We start from the raw sequence: 5839 nt of genomic DNA on the forward strand, positions 1-5839 counted from the left end.
TTAACTACCGGCAGTCTTTATTAGATCATCCTCGATATCGATGCCAATGTCATATACAGCTTCAAAAGTATTCAAAGGAATAAATTTGAGATGTTGCTTGTACTTGTGAGTCAAATTTTGAATGAAGAGGCGAATCATCTCTTTTTCTTTAGGAGGATCTACCAAGAGTGCAGCTGGTTCCCTCTACCTGTTCCGATAAGTAGTGAAGCCATCATTCTCTTTCTTTTTGAGAATGGAGAGTTCACATTCAGAAGTTTTACTTTGAATGTTACACTTGTAACGGTTCATGAAACTGTCGGTGACATCTTGCCAAGTCGCAGTACGCTTGGCATCTAGGGAATAAAACCATTGTTGGAAATCATGTTCTAAGGAGAGAGAGAACACCGTAGGGAAGAGTGTTACGTCCAATCCCTTAAGAGCCATGGTTGCAGAGAACGCCTTCAAATGGAATATTGGATTGTCAGTAGGCTTGAACTTTGGAATATCAGCAATGGAGAACTTTTCAGGGATTCTGTCCTTCACATCCAAAGGAGTGGGAGGCCGTTCCACATAGGTGAAATCCTTAGATTTCTTGCTCATTTGCTCTTTGATCTTGTCCATTGCAGCCGCAGTAACATTGTTTTGCTCTATTGTGTTGACTCTGGTAGTGAGTGCTTGTAACATGTTAGACATTGTCTCAATGGACTTGTTAATGCTCTCAATATCTTCCTTAGTGGCCACTGGGACAAATTGAAAGCAGTTTGAAGGTGATGAGTGATGTGGAGATGGTGAAGTTCTCTTTAAAGCCTAAAAGGTTGATGCAGTAATAATGACTCGAACCGTACCAATCTACCCCTGCTCCTTGACAAAGTACTGTGAAATGAAATAAATTCACTTAATTGTTTGACTCATTGCTCAAGATAGAAAAAGAAGGAAAAAAATCATTTGAAAACAGGTGAGAATAACTCCGATCCACTCATCTTTTATTATGACGGAAATGGGGGTGCATGAACCTAGTATACGATCATAGACGACATGGTGTATGAATCGAAAGTCACGCGAAATTAGTTCTAAAATTAATTTAGAAATTAGTTCTAAAATTAATTTAGAATTAATTTCGAAATTCACACAAAATTTTGGGGATCAAATCCCGAGGCTAATGGCACGCAAAACAACGCATGAATCTTTAATACTTGGAAGCCTCAAGGAAAAACAATTTCACACTTAATGCGATTATTTTGCAATTATGTTAAAAATAAAACAAAGCATTCATGCACAAATTACCACAAAGTAACCATGCCGATAGGTTGTGTTTTGAGGACTTACTTAAACTAGAGGAAGAAGACGGCAGATAGGAGATTAATTGGACATCATCTCGGAGTTTTAAGAACATTGAATGATGAAGGTGCAGGGAAAGAAGTAAGGATTTCACAAAAGGGAAGAAATGAGAGAAGGGGAATAAAGAGGGGAAGTTATGGAGAATGAGTGAATGACGGGTGTGGAGTTAGGGTTAGAATTTTGGGCTTGTGATATGTAACATATGTTAGATTTTTTTATTTCTTTTTTATTTTACAAAAAATAATATTAAACATATAGAACGGGTAATTAAGAGGGGCGATTTATATTGCAAGTGTAAAATATGGACATATCAAATAGAACAGTTAACTAAGAAATGCGTTCTATATAATAAAATCACAATTTAATAAAAACAATAAAATAAATCAAATATAACGGTTAACTTAGATAGGTGTTCTATATAATTCTAGAGATCGCCTATATAAGTTAACCGTTCTATATTTTGCGTTTCGTATTCCAGTTTTTGTGGTAGTGCGACCTTAACAATTCTCAACAATTACGATCAATTTAGCTACACAAACATCAAACAACACAATGTGAGGCAATAATCACTCATCATACATCACAAATAACCAACCAAAATCCAATTTCAACCATCAAAATCACCACAATACATACTACTACTATTCATACCCATGAACTACTTAAAACATGAAATTTTATGGTATAATAAAGCAATTAAGAGTAAGAGAAAATGATTATACCATACAAGAATTAAGTTAGAGCAAGTTTTGGCCACCAATTTCCACCCACATGAAAATCCCCAAATTAGCTTCAACAATGGAGGAGAGAGAATGGTGGATGTTATGGATGAAAGGTAGTATGAATTTTGTTAAAAATGGAAGACATGTAAGAGGATTTGATGAAATTTAATGGAAATTTGGAGGAATTTGAGAGAAAATTGATGAAAGTAAGTAAGGGTATGGTGCGGCCTAGATGAGGGTGAAGGGTTAACAATGCGTGAGAAATGAGGGTGAAAGGGAAATAAGGGAAAAAAAGAAGAAGAAAGAAAAGATAAGGCTCGTCTAGGAGGTAGCGCGGCCGCGCGACCTGGCAGTGTGCCCGCGCAAGCATCGCGCACGCCCGTGCACAGGCTAGGCGCGCCCGAGCTAGCTAATGCCCCTCATGCTTTTCTCCTTGGTGCGTTCATGCGTGGGTGCTTCGATAATTATCATTCTAGGGCTATTGACCCCACTATAAATGGCAGTTTCAAAACATGATGATAGTGGGTTCAACATCCCAAAATAATGATAGCACCATAATGAACCCACCGTGTTCAAACTTTCTCCATATTTAAGCACAAATTTCCTATCTTACCTCGCTAACAATTCTTACCCTTTTACTTGAAAATTTCTATAAAATCGAATATAATCACTTCAAAAACTGCGAAACACTATTCCATTGCTCGTTCTCACTTGATGTAATCCAACTCCAACTATTCAACCTATAAACCCAAAAGAAAAACAAGTGAAAGAAAAGAAAAGAAACTAAAAGAAAGAAAATTAAGAAAAATGGAAATCAAAAGAAAAGGTTAGAAATCTCCGGGTTGCCTCCCGGGAAGCGCTTGCTTATGGTCCTAAGCTTGACCCTTCCTCCAAATCATGGAGGGCCAAAGAACACCACCTTTTTCAAAGTGGCGGAAGGATCAAATTTCTCTTCAATTTCTAGCAACTTCTCGTTGTTGCTTAATGAGACTTCATTCGATGACTCCTCAAAAGCAAGCTTCTCTTTCCATAACCTCATTCTCTTTCTCTTTTTCCTAGAAGCTCGTGCTTTTTTCTTTACCTTGTTCCTCTTTGTAGATGGTTTCACACCATCAACACTCTTAGGATCATCGTCCTCCTCTTGAGGGTAAAGCTCAAACCAATGAGGAATGTCAATTTCCTCCTCGTCTATGAGCTTGGGAACCTCAATTTTCTCTTCACTAACCTTCTTGCAATCAAAACTCAAAAGCACATCATCACAATTTTTAAGAATATCGTTAGTTGAAGAATCAATCATACAAACATTATCAATGGAGCGAGGGGAATTAACACACATGATTCCTTTCACAAAAGACAAAGACTCATGCATCGGCTATAGCTCAAAACTTTCCTCATTGTTACCAACTCTCAAAGTAATACAACCTCCCTTAACATCAATAAAAGCTCACGAGGTTGCTAAGAAAGGTCTTCCTAAGATGATAGGAATGTGGTCATCTTCCACAATTTCTAGCACAATGAAATCGACGGGAATTGTGAATTCTCCTATCTTAAGGGGAACATCCTCAACTCTTCCCTTTATGAAATTAATAGATCTATCTTCTAATTGAAGGGTCATGTTAGATGGAAGGAGCTTACCTATCTTATGTCTCTTGAAGACGAAATAAGGCATGATACTTACACTAGCACCGAGATCACAAAGGGCATTTTGGAACAATTTTCCTTTGATTTTTCAAGGAATGGAGAAATTCCCGGGGTGTTTCAACTTTTGGGGTAAGTCATTATGGATAAAGGCACTATAACACTCCCCCAAATTCACCGGTTCCACCATATTGCAATCTCTTTTACCGCTCAAAATTTCCTTAAGAAACTTAGCATAGTTTGGCATTTATTCCAAGACTTCGGTGAAAGGAATAGAAAGATGAATTTTCTTAAGCATCTCAATGAATTGTCCAAATTGCTCATCCAATTTGTGCCCATTGAACTTTTGGGGGTATGGAAGTTTGGGCTTATAAACCTCATCTTTCTTCTTCTCTTTCTCTTTTTCCTCTTCATTAGATTTCTCACTCATCTTGCTAGACTCCTCATGCTTATTCTCTTCGCTCGAATCACTCTCCTCTTCGCCCTCCTTACTTTTCCTAGGGAAACTCTCTTCAAGGACCTCATAACTCCTAATGGTGATAGAACAAGCCGGTTCCTTAGGATCAATTCCTTGAGAGGGTATAGAAGATGGGCTAGCACAATCTTTCAAAGGGTTAGCTAGTTGAATGATTTGGTTCGCAAGCATCTTTCCATGAGTTAATAGGCCATGAAACATTTTGCCACTAGATGATATGTAATCGTCCAACTTCTTGGCTTGATCTACCATGAAATTCTCTAGCCTACTCATAGATTGAAATTGTTGATCATAGAAATCATCACTTTGGCATTGAGTTATTGTAGAAAATTTGGGTGAGGAACCCCTTTGAGCATCATTTTGAAATTTTCCTCTACTTTGGTTACTCTAATTACCTTTACCAAGATTTTGGCCGGAATTTTGACTATGATTACCATAACCTTGGTTATGATCCCCATATTCTTAGCCGTATCTTTGATCATTACAACCAAAGTTGTTATGCTTACCACGAAACCCTTGGGTTACTTGGTTCCTATAACAACTATTTTTGTTATAATTATCGTAGCTCCCATGGTTGTGATAGTTCCTATTTCTAACATTCTTTTGAGCATTAAATCTTGATCCAAAATAACTATTACCAACATAATTCACATGCACATTTTCATTTTCATCGTATTCATCACAAGAAACATTTGGACAATTAGAAGCATATTGATCATTTCTTCCGCATAAATCACAAACCAAACATTCTCTAATCATGCAACAAGAAGGGAGAAGAGGGTCAGAGTAAGGAGATGTACCTCTCCCCTTAAATTGGGAGGGAAGACCTTGTGCTTGTGAAGATGAATTTTCAAGCTTAGCTTTGATGGAAGCCACCTCCTTCCCTAAGTCCAAAAGTAGAGTAGGCAATTTGTTGATGGCATTGACTTGATCAACCAAGGCACACTCATTTGTTGACTCTTCCTCAACCTCTTGCAAACTCATGTAGTTCCTCACCACATCATCCATCACATCAACAACCTCTTCCACCATCTTTTTCATGATTGGGCCTTCGGCTCCGGCATCTAAACTCGACCTACCTTGAGGACTCAAACAACCATAGAATATTTGAATTATTTGGTAATTTGGAATTCCGTGGTGAGGGCACTCTCTTTGATACTCTTTGTACCTCTCCCATGCTTCATAGAGATTTTCGTTAATCCTTTGCTTGAAATTTTGGATCAAAGTTCTAGCTTCCGCCGTTTTCTTTTGGGGGTAGACTCGAGATAAGAATCCTTTGGTAACATCGTCCCATGTTCATAAAGAACTCGGCTTGACTACCTTGTCCAACCATTCCAAGGTTCTCCCTATGACTACCTTGTCCAACCATTCCAAGGCTTTCCCTATGAGGGAAAAAGGGAACAATTTGAGCCTTATAAACTTTTTTGCAACCCCACTCACCCTAATAGTGTTGCAATATTTCTCAAATTCCTTAAGGTGGTTGAGAGGACTTTCGTTCAATGCACCACTATATTGTCGCCTCTCGACCAAAGTGATCATTGCTGGCTTGATTTCAAAATCACTATCTGAAATCAATAATGGAGCAATCCCGCTCTCATACCTGTATGCACCCGGAGTACCCAACTCCTTCAATGTAACCCTTTGAGCTTCTCCCATATTCACTTGCACACGCAATTCTCAAACTATT

At 38.2% G+C, this 5839-nt stretch overlaps 1 non-coding gene across 1 annotated transcript; it reads left to right on the forward strand.

Moving 5' to 3' along the window:
* Positions 1-5281: 5281 nt before the first annotated feature.
* LOC145625725 (small nucleolar RNA R71) lies at positions 5282-5387 on the forward strand. Its single transcript, XR_014110632.1, has one exon. It is a non-coding gene; the product is annotated as a small nucleolar RNA R71 (small nucleolar RNA).
* Positions 5388-5839: the final 452 nt, after the last annotated feature.

Source organism: Chenopodium album, chromosome 3 (assembly GCF_948465745.1).
Source record: "Chenopodium album chromosome 3, dcCheAlbu1.1, whole genome shotgun sequence".
In the NCBI taxonomy this organism is placed as follows: Eukaryota; Viridiplantae; Streptophyta; class Magnoliopsida; order Caryophyllales; family Amaranthaceae; genus Chenopodium; species Chenopodium album.